General features: G+C 38.6%; 1 long non-coding RNA gene across 1 annotated transcript in view; it reads right to left on the bottom strand.

The window, feature by feature from the left end:
- Positions 1–368: 368 nt before the first annotated feature.
- The window catches only part of LOC139082676 (uncharacterized), a 40,937-nt gene continuing 23,538 nt past the window's right edge, over positions 369–17,767 (bottom strand). Inside the window, exon 3 of the long non-coding RNA XR_011538886.1 lies at positions 369–729. This is a non-coding gene — a long non-coding RNA (uncharacterized lncRNA). The remainder of the gene's footprint in view (positions 730–17,767) is intronic.

Here is a 17,767-nt window from a genome sequence, read left to right as displayed (position 1 = left end):
TATCCCAAGTAGGGCAATTCAGATCCCCAATCCTTCCTATTTTACTTAGGCTGTAGGTGTATTTACACAAAAGTTTGGGCAGCATTAAACCACAGCTAGTCAGAGAGGTCCTGGACGCTCAGGACTAACTCATCCTTCCCCACTTGAAAGGCATCTTTTGGCCTAAGAATTAGCCAAAGGAGTTTCCGGTGCATGTGGAATCCAGGTCTCTAGCACAACATGGCTTTTTGTTTTTTTTCCCCCCTACCTGTTCAACCAACAAGCAAGCTAAGGCATTAAGTATTTTTCCACAGCTCTCCACAAATGCAAAATTCTGCTTCTGCTCACATATAAATGAGGCCTCACAGTTTACAAAGTGCTCTCTTACCTGTTTCCTCATTTCATTTTCACAGAAGCTCTGTAAGTAAGGCAAGTGAAGATGCCAGTTGCGACGAAGCAAAATAAAAACAACTGAATTTGGAGTCAAAAGAACTGAGCTTAAAGCTCAGCTGTACTAGTAACTAGCTGTGTGATCTTACATCAGTTAAGATTTATGTCAACTCTGAAAGACAAAAAATCTGAAATAACAGAGCTCAGACAATATAGAGGTCTATTTGTCTCTCATATAGCAGAATCCAGAAGTAAGCAGTCCAAGACTAGTAAGGTGACATCTTATGTTTCATTGCTCCACCATCCTCACCATGTGGCTTCCACCGCTTGTCTTAAGAAAGCTACTTGGACTTCATCCATCTGAAAGGAAAAAAAGATGAAGTTGAAAGGGAGCAGATGGTACAGAACAGCTGTCTTTCATGCTGCCGTATCCACCTTTCGCTTACATCCCATTGATTGGAACTTTGTCATGTGACCACAACAGCAAGGGAGGCTGAGCGATACAGTATTATTTCAGGCCATGAGCCTAGTTACAAATCAGAAGTTATATCAATAAAGAATACCAGAGGGGCCCGCCCAGTGGCTCAACTGGTTAAATGCACATGTTCTGCTTCGGCAGCCCAGGGTTCCCCAGTTCGGATCCCGGGTGGGGACATGGCAGTGCTTGGCAAGCCATGCTGTGGTAGGCATCCCACATATAAAGTAGAGGACGATGGGCACGGATGTAGCTCGGGGCCAGTCTTCCTCAGCAAAAAGAGGAGGATTGACAGCAGATGTTAGCTCAGGGCTAATCTTCCTCAAAAAAATAAATAAATAAAAGAATACCAGAAAAATGGATTTTGAGGGACAACCTAAAAGTTCTGCTACAACTGCAAGCAAGTTACGTGAACTCTCTGAGCCTGTTTCTTCACCTGAGAAATCCATAAATCCTTACTTCACAAGCTGGTCATTGAAGCCTCCGACTGGTCACTGATCATCAGCTTTGGAGAAGAGGATGCCTGGATCAGACACTTTATTTTTGTGATATGTGAGCTTCAAAGTATGGATTAAATGAGAACCCAGGGAGAAGAGTGTAGGTCTAAATGCCAAGCACAGAGTCAGGAAAAAAGTATTTGGGGAGGGGATGGAGATGGAGATAGAAGCAGCTCTAACGAGGTGAAATCAAACCAAAGAGAAGGTGATGCAGTGGGAAGGAGAAGGATGAACCTAGCTGATTGTGTGGAACTATAGCTATTAAGTAGCATTGGCTATTTGCTTACAATGGATGTTTGTCTGTAGAAGTACGTTTCTGGAAGATCCAACCCAGTTTAAAAGTTTAAAGTCAGTGCAGGCAACAATAAGGGTTACATGAAAATACTTACAAAAAAGCTTTGTGAACCACACAGAGCCACTCAAATGTAATAAATGATAGTACTATTATGAATAACTAATGCTATCTTACCACTTTTTTGTGATTATAAGTGGAGACAGTACCTTAGAAATCTCAAGTGTCCAAAATGAATGTTTTTGATGGTGGGAATTAGAAGCCACTATAGGCTAGAAACCAAAGACTCTTACCCCTTTGACTGAGGACACAGTGCCCAGCTATCCTCCAATCCTAAGCAAGAGGATTGGAGCTCTGGATTGGAGTTGAGGAGATGTGATTTCCTAGCCTGGCTCCACTGCTTACTAGGCTGTGATTAGGAGTGTAAGTATGGGGGCAGAATGCCTGGAATCCTGGCTCTGTACTTGCTGGGCACATGATTCTGGCCAAGTCACTTAACAACTCTGTGCTGCAGTGTTCTCATCTGCAAAAGGAGGATGATAGGAATGTGTACTTTAAAGGACTATTGATGCATGGAAAGTGTGCGTAGACTAGTTTCTCTATGTACGAAGTGTTCGGTATATTTTAGCTAGTATTATTATTGATGTTGCTGTCCCAAAAAATACAATTGCACAGTCTACCCACATGTAGTTCTCATCCTTGGTTTCACTATCCAGATCCTTCAGTGGATGCCATTTTGGGTAACTACTACATGACAAGCAATGGACAATGACTTTAGCATCCCCTATTTCCCAGAAACAGCACTGGAATTGTTATTGTTGCTGTTATCAGAAAAAAAACTGATAGTTTGTCTGAGTTCACACTGTTGACAGGTGGTAGAACTGGGATCTAAGTGAGGCCTCTCTGGCTCCAACAATCGTGTTCTTTCAACATCGACCTATTTTATTTTTATATCCCTATCTGATCTTTGCTGATTATTTGTTTATTCCACCTCTCTGATTTGAAAGAAAATTCTTTGAAAGGGAACTCTGCCTAGTTCACTAATAGATGTTACCCACAGGATAAGGCTCAGGATTTTACCATAACATTCAAGGCCTCCATGGTCTGATCCTTGCCTACGTTTCCAATCTTACCTCTTCTTACTCTGCCGCTCTGCTTTGTTATTAATACACTCCTTTTTCCTACTAAATTCTTCACTGATCTTCAATGGAGGCATCTCTTCCTATAACCGCATGTCTCTGACTTTGCTGTCTAATCTGCTTTTCATGCTCCACTTGCTTCTACTCATGCTATGCAATAACTCAGGCTTCTTCTTTAAGACTCAACTTCAGGAAGGGAATATCATGACTTGTAGAGGGAAGGTGCAGTAAGTGAAAGCTTCATGGAGACTCGTTCTAGTTAGATCTTTATTTATAGCATCTCTAATTCCATAGAATGGGGATAGAACATCCATTTTCTCCTTTTCCTACAAGAGTAAGTCATCCTCCAGATTTCCAACCGAAGTCTCATTCTTCAAATATTTATTGACCTCAGACTGTGAGCCAAACTGACCCTCTGAAGGTGCAGTGTACACTGACCATATACCTAAATATGTGCAATTATTGCTACTCCCCAAATGTAGCCTGGATATTTCTCAAGATAGTTTGCACTTGGAACCAGATCCATAGATATGATTGAATATAGCAATTTGAAGCATACTAAATAAATGCAGCCAAAAACCTTTTGTGCATCATAACTTCTAGTTTGAGCTCAGTTTTCTCCACCTGTTCTTGAAAGCTTAAGTTCAGCTGCAGCAGATCTCTTGGGGCTGAGCTGTATATGTGTGCACATAACTATTATGTTCCAGTTTATGACACATTCACTACAAATAACCACACATACCTGACCTCATGCCCAGTTTGGGAAAATGGGACAATTGGGCTCTGTGTAGTTGCATTACATGTCCTGGAAAGGACATAGATGAGAGGAGGCAGTTTTGTTAGTCTTTTGACAAAGGATGAGTCTGAACTCCTCAGGAACAAAAATTTTAAAAATCCCACATTAGAATAATATCTTAGAAGAGCCATGGAAAAGATTTCTTGAAAGAGGGTTTGTATTTAATTTAAGGACTATTTGCACTAGCTAGACATATAAATGGACTCTAGGTAAAATATAAGCTTCACTGGTGGTGTAAAAAGAGCAAGGGGATGAAGTGGAACCTGAAGATAAATTCCAGCTCTCTTATGTGCTGTGTAACTTTGTGTAAATACCTTAAACTTCACTAAACCTCATTTATTTCAATTATAAAATAAGAATAGTAATAATTTTAATGCCTAGAGTAGTCATAATCATTAAAAGACATTATCTATGCTACTTACCTTGGAAACTAGAATCTTAGAGATGACTAAAGATATAAATATAGGGAACTATAACAGAAAGAAGAAAGCCTGTCCCCTGACTGGGAGACAGTCCATCTGAAGCTGAGTAGGATCTAAACTCTTAGGCCTAGGTCCCTGCTCTGAAAGCCCAGTGACCTAGTCATGACAGTCCCAGAGGTGATCAATTTCAGAGAAACTAACCAAAATGCACAGAAGATGGAGGTAGATAACATAATACTACTGTAACTGGAAATCTGAACTTGAACCCTATCTTGAAACTGGATTGGGAAGTTGCATAGAAATTTATCTAAAAATGTATTAGATCACCATTTAATTACTTCAAACTTTAACTGAATTGTGGGTAGGTAGTGGGGAAAACTGAGATCTCTTCAAAAGAAAATGAAAATGTGTGTGTGTCTGTCTGTCTGTCCAGTTAGGTATGTAGGTAGTTCTGAGAGGGAAGAAGTAGAGAATGGAGGAGAAGGATGGAAGAGAGAGAAATGACTACGATAGTGGAAGAAGGCAAGGATATCTAAGGTTCATCTCAAAGTTATTTGTACTGACCTAAAGTGCCATTATCTTAAAACTGCAGGGAAAGTTTCCATGCCTACCCTTGCCTTTTGTATATTGTACAGTTTTGTGGTTATGAAGGAGAGAGATTGAGTTTCCTGGATCAATATCAGAGAAAAGGTAAAGGAATAGCCACAAGACCTCAAGTGAGCAAAGATAGCAAATTTGAGCTAAAAATGACCCCAAGAATATAAGTGGCCACCCTTTGCCTCACCGTGGAGAATGCTCAGAAAGATTAGGAAGATATTAAACTTTTCCACAAGGCATTGAACAGAGGATTGAGACAATCTATCTAGAACTGAAGGGGTAGATGTACATGTAAAATTTTTAATAATGAAAAACAATGTACCCCAGGAATGAGATTATTTGAAATCTTCATGATGAGTGCATGTCCTCTCTGCCATCATTCTCCTCAGGAAGCTAAGTCATAATCGAAAGTCTACTTAGATGAGTGGAAAGTCAAACTATAGAAATGTAATGATCTTGATGAAGTTCTCTAAGATAGCTTCTGGATATTACAAAATAAGGATGACCTTGGCAAATTAAGTGTGTCCTACTCAACTTCTGTTGACCAAGATACCCTCTCCTCCAGGCAGTGCTGGAACATATCAGCCAAAGCTTTATCTGCTTCCTTCTCATGGGTGTTCTATTCTAATTAATTTAAGTTGGTTCTTTTTCCCTCTCTTCGTTTTGTTAATACCGTTGTCTATAACTCAACCTTATCATGCTCATGTAGCCCAGACTTTGCTAGCTACCTCCAGATTGGAATAACCTCTTGAGTCATTTCCATTCTGTTATTTCAGGCAACTTCTTTTAGGGCTGGCTAATTTCCTCCACCATGTGCTGACTTTGTAGTTTAGCCTTCATATGGTGATCTTAATTTTCTTGTTTCCAAGTCTTTAGAAGACAACTTGCACAGCCCTCAGTATGGAAAACTAGTGAAATGAATTTGGCATCTAGCTGATGTTCAATAAATATTAATGCTCTCTTTCTTCTCTGGGGGATGGAAGACCATTGCAATCTATTAATGAACAAGTATTTAATAAGTGCTGGAAGGGAGTAGTGAGTTAATAACAGAGGCTGCTATGTAAAATATATTGGCAAAGTAAGTTAAGAACTGTTATGTGTTTTATGTGGAAGACTGATAATGTAGATTATAACTTGGTTTCAATGGTATTGTTGAGACCAAAGAAGAAGACTATTGATTATACTTGCAATATATCAGGGCAAAAGAGTTTTGATTTTAATATTGTCTTGGAGTTAACACAAGTTTGTATGAGTCCATGGAAATAAAAAATGTTAAAACTGATCATGCCACTAATATGATATGTTCCTATCATACATTTATTTTTATACATCTGACTCCTCTAATTTGTGAAATCCTTAAAGGTAGGACCAACTGTGTCTAATTCATCATCTATCCCTAGCATTTGGCAGTGCCTACTACATACATAATAGTACTCAGTAGATGTTTATGGAATGTACATTGATCACACAACTATTCTTTCCATTTAAGAAATTACCTTGTCCATGGAATAACTGTATTCACTTTATTCTATTACTTTGTAAGTATTCGGCCCTCTTGCTGCATTTCTTTCCAGAGGCTAATCTTTCTCCTCTTTGATCTGGACCTTTTATAAAGGAATGAGGAAATAAGGTTTGGAAGTTGAGGTGGGGTGGACATTTTTTGGGGGGGTTATTTTTTTTTTTAGCTTGTTTTACTTTGAGAGGACTACTCAAAATTTGAATACTGAAATATTTGCTACTTATCAAACAACTCCTTCAAAGACGGGATAAAAAGAACAAAATAAGCAAAGATTTTTGGCTAACACAGAATTCTAATGGACTCAGAGAATCTGCCCTTTACTAATCGTGTATGCTGGTGCTGCCTAAACCTCCACGTCCACTGAGGGAGACAAGCACAGTCTTCTCTTAAGTTATGGAGTAGCTCTCAGCAGCTAGCAAAGGAAAGAAAACAGGAAACAAATCTTGGGTTCCTGGTGGGGAAGAGTGGGAGTGAAATGAATGTGTATTGTGTGTCTACTTTGTACCAAGTATTGTGGTCAGATGGTTTTATATGGTTTGGTTCAATTCTACGAGAAAGATACTGTGATTCCCATTCTGTAGATATGGAAACTGATGTGCTCACAGTCACACAGCTGGTGAGTAGGTATTCAGGTCTGTCTGGCTCAACATTTCTATCTCTTTCTGCTAAACCAGTATTTCCCATATATTTCTGAGTCAAAGAATCACCTGGAGCATTTGATAAAAATATACATTTCCAGGCTTCCACCTGGAGATCTTGAGCGGATGAGTCTGGGATGTGGGGTTAAGCACGTGAAATTTTAACAATCTCACCAGGTGTTTTTTATGATCAAACAAGACTTGAATTCCCTGCTGCACCACCCTACCTTCTCAGAGATTCCAAAGCGTCAAAATATCCCCGAATGTAAAAATAGACCAAGATAAATAAGGAGCTAAAAGACTTTAAATATCTCCATAATAATCTCCATCATCTCACTTCCCTTCCGTTCTTTTATCTATCCATTTCACTTCATGAACAAGACAAAAATTCTGAGGTCCACTCTGGAGGACACTTAGGTTGGTCAATCTCATTCTAGAATGTCTAGACAAGAAAGTGAGTCAAACAACTGTCCAGATTAATGTTGTTTGAAGGGAGTTGAAAATTCTCTTTCCTAACTCTTTCTTGTCATCTCTGTCTTCTTGTCTTTCCACATCTGTTTCTGCATCTCTGTTTCTCTGAAACTTGTGTGGATAATCTATGAATAGTGACATCTTGCCACTAAGCTTTGAAGTGCTTACAAGTTCTCACTTATAAGGTGAGGCTTCTAAGACTCACTCTATAAGTAGATTACTTTGAAGGAGTCCCCTGTTAAGCAGTTGTTTGTGAAACATTTCCCTTGAAGTGTCCCTAAAGACAGAGGAAAGTTTCTGGTGCCCCTGGTGCTGTGGAAATAAAACTATAGGATCCTACGAAAAGCATGAAATCTATTTTAAGTTTTTTATTTTATCTTAAAATTTCATGTGGACTTGGCTTTCTAATTTAAAATACATCCATATTTGCTTTAATATAAAAATTCTATTTTTCTCAATATCTTTTATTTTATTTTATTTTTTGCTGACGAATATTTGCCCTGAGCTAACATCTGCTGCTAATCTTCCTCTTTTTGCTTGAGGAAGATTTGACTTGAGCTAACACCTGTGCCAATCGTCCTTTATTTATGATGTGGGACACCACTGTGGCATGGCCACTGATGAGTGGTGTAGGTCCGCACCTGGGAACCAAATCAGGGCCACTGAAGCGGAGCACGCAGAAGTTAACCACCAGGCCACAGGGCTGGTCCCTTTCTCAATATCTTTGAGTAAAATCAAATCTCCATATATATTATATATAATACATATAAATATATATATATATATATATGCATATATTTCTTTTTCTTATCTAAAGGCTTTGCTATCCCTGTGTACAGATGAAGACGCATGGCATTCAGCCATCACTGTGCATCAACATCCCAGCCTAAATAAGTTTACTAGATCAGTTAACTTTCCCAAGACAATGTGACCCAAGATGGGAATTCCTTAAACAGGAAATGGGAAAGTCTCAAACAAAGAAGAGTGCCATAGTTTGCTCACACCCTGATGCTGAATGTTAAATGAAAGGTACCCAATCTGTTGACCAGTGAATTGCAGTAGAGATAGCCTTGGGAGTGAGACTGCTTTTCAAGTCTCTCTCTCTCAACTTCAGAGTGAGGAGTCAAGGCTAAATTATTTTCCAGATCACATGCTGCTTCCACACACACTGTCCCTTTTGATCTTCGTATTAACTCTATAGAACTAACAAAACAGAAATTGTTACCCTCATTTAACAGAGAAAAAATGAGGAACAGCAAGATTACAAGAATCACCCAGAATCACGCAGATCATTCTCGTCTCTCTCCACTCTCCCATATTTCTTCTATACCCAGAAATATCTTAGACATTTTCGTAAGTACAAGACACATTTAGTAAATTATGGCTGAACTGAATTTATTACTCCAGTTTAACAAGATTGTGAGTACAAAGCTTAGGACTGCAGATCAATTCTTCCACCCTTCTGAATCCGGTGTCATTATAAAAATTCATGCTGTACTTCAAAAATGTTAATGATAATTTGACTAATAATATTTGTGCAATTTACCACAAACCAGCTTTCAGAGTATAAATATGGAACTGTGCACTACTCAACTGAAACAGTTCCTCCCGAGTTATTTTATTGCTGAAAAATCAAGAGACTATATTTTTAAGTTCCAAAGGGCAAGTCTGAAGTTGGTATTTGTAAATATTAACTACTGTATTTTTTCCTCTGAGTAGTCCAATCTGATAACAAAGAATCCACACTGGATTGGGATCTGTATTAAATAAAACTCTCTATTTACATGAAATGTGCTCTTTAGCCAGAAGAGGTGGGGGTATAAAAAGAGGCACAATTCAGCTAAAGAGGCTTTGACTCTTTATCATCCATCAGTCAAGGTGAAAAGCTCACTGAAACTCCAGTGAGATTGGATTTAACATAAACTTCCTGAGCTGAATTCCATTATTGCTAAAATAACCAGAAGAAAATCATTTAAATATTTTCCAAAATGCCAGTGTTGGAGTATATTCAGCTTCTGACTAATAGAATTTTGATAAGAGTTTATCCTCCTTCAAAGAGTCAAGAATTGCTTAAGCTTTATATCTAGAAAGAACGCTAAAGGAGCGTTATTTCAACCTTCCCGCTAATAAAAGACATCCTGATTGAATTGAACCAAATACTGTTCCAAATGTTCAGTAATGGACATCATTACTTCTCGAGGAGCTCCATTCAGTTGTTGGACACGTAATTATTTTAGTAAATACAAACCAAAGTGAAGTGAAATAACTGTAAGGGCATACTGTAGCCCTCAGCCAGAGAAAAGAAATGGTGATAGATTTCTCATATACTTTTTATAGTCAGGTTTGGTATGGTCATGGCGAGAGCGGTTAATAGTTCAAACATCTGCTAGAAATCTCACTCAGTTAAAAGAAAAACATACAAGTTCTTAACTCACCCACTGATAGTTTCCATTTTCAAGATATAGAGGAAAAGAAATACCCCATGGACATTATCCTTAAGAAGTAATTACTGGTTACGTAGAATTGATTTAAACTTGAAAAAAGGATTACTATATTATATTAAATTTCATCTAATTGAGGAAATCAACATGGTAAAGAATTGGACATGAGGCAACTATCAAAAAGCCAAAAATAAAAGGTTGCATAATCTCATGATGTTCACTCACTTACTGTATTACCTTCTCACTATTTGATACTTATTGAACACCTACTATGTGCCAGACTCTGTAAGGTACCAGAGAATAAAGGTGGATAATATAGTCTCTGACAGAAGGAGTTTGCAATCTAGCAGACAAGAAAAATAAATCAAGGATTTGGGCTGTGATGATAACTTTAATAGGGAAAGTTGTGTCCCCTTGACCTTACTCTTTTCCAGTGTACTTTACAGGATTTGGACAATGAATTCTTTGAGTTTCCGTTTAGTTCTAATTCAATAATTCCTAAAGAGTTGTGGGCAACTGTATCATTAGTGAAGATTGCTCCAATCTTCATTTCAATTCAACACAAACAGCTTCAAAACACCTCGAATGAGCATTCTAGGGGTAAGTGAAACTGGGAAGGAGAAAGGTAAGAAAATTAGTACTGTTAAGTGCCTAATATTATTAGTCATCATTACACTGTGTTTTACTTTCAATATCTAATTTCACCAAAAGAAAAATCTCACTGAGCTAAGTATCATTATATCAATTTTATGGCTGAGGAAGCTAAAACTGAGAGGATTATACCACAGGCCTGAAATCACATACTAGTAAATACCTGAGTAGGAATTAGACCCTCCTAAATTCCTAACAAAGTGTCACATTGTAGGGCTGAGGCCAATCTATTTTCCAAGGCTTTGAAAACTGCATTCTGAGTTCTGCTTTTTCTGCATCCTTTACCTGATGTCATCCACAGGGACACTGTCAGTCTGTTTGATTGAATTTAATTCAACAAGGGCTTCAACTCACATTCCAAAAATGTATCTGTCAAGTTTCGGACTTACCAAGATGAGTCAGACATGGTTCCTTCCTTCAACGTATTCAAGTCTAGTGAAAGAGACAAAACGCTAACAGAGATACAAAGGGAATGCAAAATGTGTTGTGACAGGTGGTTAAAGCAGGTGCTGTTGCTCACCGAGGCGCCACTAACTGCCTTCATGATGGGACTCCACTTGCCTCTCTATCCTCTACTCTCTTCTCTTCCCAATTCAGCCACAGTGATATTTTCTCAGTTCCTGAACATCTCATGCAGCCTCTCTTCAAGACCTTCACATACCTGGTTTCTTCTACAACTCCTAGTTCCTCTACCAACATCACTCTTCCTCTTCCCCTTGCCACACCTCACCTGGCTACTCATCTTTCAGGACAGGCCTCAACCTGTGACCTCCCCAGTTTGCAATATGTTCCTCTGCTTATTTTAACCATATCACCTTGGGTTAAGTATAGCGAAGCTAGCTGCAGATCAAGAGAGAGAAATTGGAAAGAGTTTTACAATTTTGATACTCCCAGTTCTCTGGGGAAAACACAGCACGCCAGGCAGGGCCACATGGGGAAGCATTGAGGTCAGTCACGAGGCAGAAGATAAGGGGGAATGGTGGGCAAGCACCCTGTATAGTGCTTTCTGTGAGAAAGAATGGGCAAGACAGGGTAAACAGGCTTTGGATTGGCTGGTTTGAACAACTTCAGCAAGCTCTGGGCTGTAAGGACTATCCCTGGCTGTCTGGTACCTGATCCTGGGATTCTTTGGGTAGGTATATAGTGGCCTGGAGTATAAGAGGCCAGGAGTTGAGGTGGTTGGGGATGTGGACTTCATCAATTGCTTGAGAAGGGGAACTGACTTGCCTCTAGCCAGGGTGTCAAAACTGGGTCAACACAACATTTTTAAAAACTCTATGTCACTGTTGTGTCATCTCAGACACTCTGGACAACTCCTATCATAAAGTGCATGGTATGTTGGACTTGCTTATCGAATTTCTTGTCTTTCCTGCATGATTAAACTAGCTCTATGAGGGCAGGAACCCTAGTATCCAACATTTAGGAGATATTTGATGAATGTTTTGAATGAAAGTTAATGGCATTTAAGTTGTGTTTTGAAGGATGAATAGGAATTTCTTAAGAGCAAGTAAGTTGGATGGGAAATCTAGACAAAAGGAAGAGTAGACTAACAGCTTTGGGACATGATAGAAAGTGTTATTTGGGAATGATAAATGGCTTTATGTTTTTTAGATTAGTATTCAGGGAGAAATATCAAGAGATAAGAGAATGAGAAAGATAACGAGGTTTGATTAAGAAAATCTTTATGTATCAGGCTAAGGAATTTGTATGTTAGCCTATATGCAAGGGAGAGTCATCAGGCCCCAGCACAAGAAGATAGTCAGACCAGCAAGTATAGGTTACTTATCAATATGGAAAAGAAATAGGGGAGATCAAATGTGTTCTGCCACAAAAGGTATCCCGTGTTTGGCTGGAAAAATTCTAAGTACAAATGCTTGAACCTCAACAGCCAGCCTCCAGTTCAGTTCACAGCAGGGCTCATGGTGAGACACAGCGTGTTGATGAACCCCAAAATGAGCTGCAAAGAAATCCTTCAGCTCTTATTACCAACAGATTCCATCTTGTTTTTCACTTATTTTCCCAGTGTAGCATGAGTAGATGAAAAATAAACCTCCGGAAGTATAGATAGTGCATATTTCCTAGTAATATGTAATGCCTAATTCATAATTGCTAAAGTTGTAAAAGATCTAATCTCTAGACAAGTTATATTTATCCAATGACTATCCAACTATCTTTAAATTATTGTTTAACAACTATTCTGCTCTCTTATTAAGGAAAAACCATACATGGTGTGATATTGTTCTACAGTTTATTATTTTTATTCAGACGCAGACATGACACCATAACATTAAGAAGTCATGTCTTTGGCCACATTCAAATAAATAAAATACACTGAAAGCTGCAATCTGTGAAGGATCGCAGTGTTTCCATAAGAAAATGAAAATGTAGATGCAGACATCTGATTTGCTCAGTTTCTTCACAAACTCTTTGCAGCCTGCTCCATGTGAGACACAAAGGGCTTTTGTGACGCATATGCTGTGCATCACAAATGGAGAGCTCGAGCCAAAGAAAATATACAGTTACCAGAAGAATAAACCCAGGATGAAAAGCATAGAGGTAGCATCAATAGACGTCTAATATGCCATTGGCCCCATCTGGTTAGAATCACATCATCAAAATTAGAGCTGGAGTAGGCCTTCCAGGTCATCCCATCCATCCCCTTGCCAACACAACAATCATCTTTTTGAGGACCAGGTCCAGTTCAAATTCATTTCTCTCAAGAGACAAGAATTCCACAGATTCTGTGGGCAAGATATTTACCATATATAAAGAGGCAAATGTAGTCATAGTAAAGATTTCAGTCAGTGAAGTAATTGCATTCAGCCTTTGAAACATAAGGTGTTGGCTTTTTGAAGTAGAGATTTTCCCAGTAGAAGACAAAGAGATTGGTGCCTGGAGAATCACAATTGAGATAGAAATAAGAATTGTTGCAAGCAGTAAGAAGATTTAAGGGAGACTCAGAGCTGTGTCAAGGGACTTCCTAGAATCAGTTCAAGGAAATTCTATGCCAGTGTTCAAATCCTTCTTCCACGGTACAGAGGGGACTGGAACAGTTGTGAGCAGGAATCAGCTAAGGTGTTTGAAAAAGAGATGAGCTGGAAATCAGAACTATAGATTCTTGTCATAGATATCAGAGAACACTTGCTCTTCTTTGGGAGATGGTGGGGGAAAGGCGGACAATTGTATATTAAGAAAAATCCTATGTGAAGAGCCAAGAAGTAGAATCAGGATGTATGTTAAATTTTTAAGTGTCTGAAAGTAGGATCAAAGATATAACCTATGGAGTCAAGAGCTTGGAAGTATGGAGATAAGATCTAATATAAACAGTTTTGGGGCAGAAGGAATGAAGGGCTCCAAATAATTACCGTTAAGAGTCATTTTTAAATTATTTTCAAACGGTGAAATGTTTGTTCAAAAAAGTGTTATATATAACAGATAGACATGCCAGCCTTTCTGAGCAGAACTTGAGATGGGATTGGGTAAGTGGGGGATGTGGGAGCCCACAGGCCCAAACCCACCTGTTCCTATGAAGAAACTTGCTGCAATTCTGTGGAACACCTGGCATTGATTTAAGGCACCAATTTTCAACTGTAGAATTAACAATTATGTTGTGTATTCTGTGGTGGGGCATGTCAAAAGGGAGGAGGTATAGTTTTTGAACAAAGAATTCAACCCGTGGAACTCAGAGCTTATTTTATTTAAGCCAATATCCTGTTACCTTGCACATCCATGTAGCTGAGTGGTTCCCGCAAATCCCACAATCATATCCATCTCATCAGAGCAAGTGATGTGCTGCCTGTGAACAGTGTCTGTGGCTTGCTTTTACGTATCAGCAAAGTGGACCAGCCTAGCTAAAGTGTTTAAGATGGGGAGTATAGCTAGGAGATGGGATAGTATATAGAGATGAGAGGTGAAATGACAAAATAGCCAAACTAGAAAACAGGAGAGGAGTTAGAAAAATAAAGCTAGAGTCAATAACAGGACTGTCTGAGATTAAATTGGGTACTGATGGTGCAGCCAACATTATTGTTTTCCTAAATCAAATGCACACATCATCCTCCTTTCTTGCTAACAAAAGTGTGACTTTGTCTGGATAACAGACCCTCCTCCACCCAGCCTTGTACTTAACTAGACAGTCACAGTAATTCCATTACCCTTGCCAACAACTGACTTAAGAATGGGCATTTGATGCCATTATGGGCAAAGGAGAGGGAGCTTCCTTGAAGAATTTTCCTGTACCTACAGTGGTGTAACTGGCGCAAGATGGTTCCTCTTCTTTTCCTAGACATGTCTTTTCCTAGATGTCTGAATAACTGGAGCTACAGCAGTCATCTTGCGACTATGAGGAAACATACTGAGTGACAATGTTGACACAGACAGTTTGAATCCTTGATGTCATGGTTGAATCACTGAATTATCCAACCTTGAAACTGCCCCACTTCAGGGCTTCTCTTTAGGGGAAATATCAGTTTTTTTCTTATTGCTTGAGTTAGTTGAGGCAGGGGTTTCTGTTAGCAGCAAGCAAAGCATCCCAACTGATACTGAAGAGTGGAAAGCAGCTTTGTAATCCAACACACAATTGTTATCCCCTTAGGCATTTCTTGTACACTCTATTTGGTATCTGTCACTGAACTAAAACTTCTCCTAAAGCAGCAGAGAGATAGTCATTTGATAGAGTAGAACCAAGAAATATGATGGAAGAGAAACATGAGCTGATTTTGAGAGATGAAGCCAAATTTTAATCACAGAGTTCAAGTGAATAGTTTAAATATTTATGCATATTGGACTGCCATAGACCAAGTAGGACAAAGAAAAATCTTTGGATAAACCAAGAAAAATAAAACAATAAAGTCTGTGAGCTCCTTGAGGGAAGGCACCATGTTTTGTCTGTTGCTGGGTATCCAATACTTAGCAGCATGCCTGGCACATGGTAGGTGCTCTATAAATGCAGAATTAAGTAATTGAAAGAGACCAGAGATTTAGTAATTATTATTTATTTGCAGTTTCATCCAAGCATTCCCAGTTTCTTATGGATTATTTGAGTAGATGATGCTGGGCTGGTATCAGGAACTAAGTCCAAAGACTAGAATTAAATAAGCACTCTCTGCAAACATGGCATAACCATAGGAACTTTGAGGCAGAGACTGTTGACTATTCATTAGAATTAGAATCGATGTGCAGCTTCCCAGGATGGATAAGAATCACAATGAATAAACATAAAACACATGTGTATGAGCATCACAGCTCACAGTGATTTGACATATTCTACCTCCTATGATCTTTCCAACAGTCCTGGACCCACACTAGGCTACAATTTCCAGACTCTCTTGCGTGGTTTTGCCATGTGACTGAGTTCTAGCCAATAGAACATGAGTGGACTTGATGTGTGCCATTTCTGGGCATCGCATTTTAAAAGCAAGTGTGTTGTCTCCATATTCTCCTTTCACAGTCCTACTAGCTGGATGAGGATGGCAATGAACTAAGGAGTGCCAGAGTGACAAGAGGGAAGGTGCCTGGGTCTATGAATTACCGTGATGAACAATCAATACCAACCAGAAATAATCTGCTATTGCAATCAATCTGTTATATATCACGCCATCTTTTTGTCACCATAGTTTAGCCTACTTTAAATAATGCATCTTTTACACACCCATTGGTTTATGTGCACAATATCAGCCTTGTCAACATCTCAGGATGATAGAGAGAATCCTGTTTAAAAAAATCCACAACAAAAATGGATGTACTTTGCAGTTCATAATGTTTTGACATACATGAGCTTGTACGATCCTCCCAACAACCCCATCAAATAGGCAGCATAGATATTATTATCCTCATTTTAGAAGTAAGAAAATCAATGATCAAGGAGATTAAACAAATTGTCTAAATCCACTGAGCGCTAGACTTAGAACTAAACATAAATCTTTTTGTTTCAAATCATTTGCTTTTCTCATTGTGAATACGCTGAACAGTCTGCTTCTGTAGAAAATATTTCCTTGATGGATAACTTTATTGCATAAATTCTCCCAAAGGATTAGGGATTAATTTAGAAGATTCAATTCACTTGAATTCTAAATGTGAAATCTAAATACGGAAGGATTTGTCATTCCAGAGAATTTAGCAATGAGGTTGTCTCTACCACAGACTATTTGTCTTTGTGGATTCTTTCAGTGTCTCAGACTTGGATGGCTCCTCCAGAGGTTATGGAGCTCATTCTCCTCCCCAAAAACAGAAGCTTCTCTGACACATTCCATAGAATTGGTTGGTCAGCTTCTACTCGACCACCTCTAATGATGGAGCACTACTTCAAAAGCTTTCTCAATCTGTTGTTAGGGTAACCAGCTCACCCCAGTTTCGCCAGTACTTTTCTGATATTATAACTGAAAGTCCTACATACCTGGAATACTCTTAGTCCTGAACAAATTAGGTAGCCTACCGTTACTGAACAACGGAAATTATTAAAACCCTCTTTAGTAGAAATTAAACCCTCCTTACTATAGCTTCTACCTAGTTTATTGTTTGCCCTCTTCAGTGTCTATTATTCAATCAAAATTTGTGTCTTGTTGAAGTATGGATGGTCTCTGGTTTTGTATAGCTACCAAAGTCTGTGATAAAACTGCACTTCAAGCATTGTTCTACCACAAACTATAGGATAAATAGACCGTAGATCTAAGCTTTTAATCTCTGAGTTTGATAGACAGAGCCTGATGATACACTAGCAACAATCCATATCATCTATATACATTATTCCCCCTATAAGCCTATAGTGTAAGCCTTTTCAAATTGTTTTCCTGGTTCCCCAAGTTAAGTTTTATGATAGAATTGATGACATAAAAATAAATGTACTCCTATAGTAATCTATCATGGGTGAAGATAATTTATTAATTAATAATTGATTCTTAAACAAAAAACAGCTATTTTCATCCACATACTCTTGAGAAAAAAAATAATTGTCTTCTAAGTTTTCACCATTCAGCTTAATGTGCCTCTGAGAGTTGAAGTCTTTTTCTTTTCTTTTCTTTTTTCTTTTCTTTTAAATATGAGTACACCACTTCCTCTTTAGGGAAAGGAATAGTCTTTACATTATTGGATACTGAGGGACCACCAAAACCAGGAAATTCACATTTTATGAGTTTTCCCCAAATCAAAGCAACAGGGTTATAGTCAACATCATCCTTTCAGTCCTACTGGGTACTTTCAGAGAAGGTGATTTGGGGGGCAAAATAAACTTTTTGCAGTGAAAAGCACATCCACTTCATTGCTTTCTTTCCAGCTGAAAATCAAGACTGGGATCTTAACAGGCCACAAGGCCTCCGCACTAAGCCAGACAGGTCCCTTTATGCTGTTTTGACTTTCTTGCCACTTACGATATCTATCACTTGGTAGAACACTTCATAAACCTAGTTCTTGGAGGTATATTTTTCTGTACATAGCAAAAAAAAATGATGAGAAATCATAAAAGA

Source organism: Equus przewalskii, chromosome 3 (assembly GCF_037783145.1).
Source record: "Equus przewalskii isolate Varuska chromosome 3, EquPr2, whole genome shotgun sequence".
Taxonomy (NCBI): Eukaryota; Metazoa; Chordata; class Mammalia; order Perissodactyla; family Equidae; genus Equus; species Equus przewalskii.
Note: the sequence above shows the minus strand (reverse complement) of the source record. Positions and strands in the feature narration are given on the sequence as shown.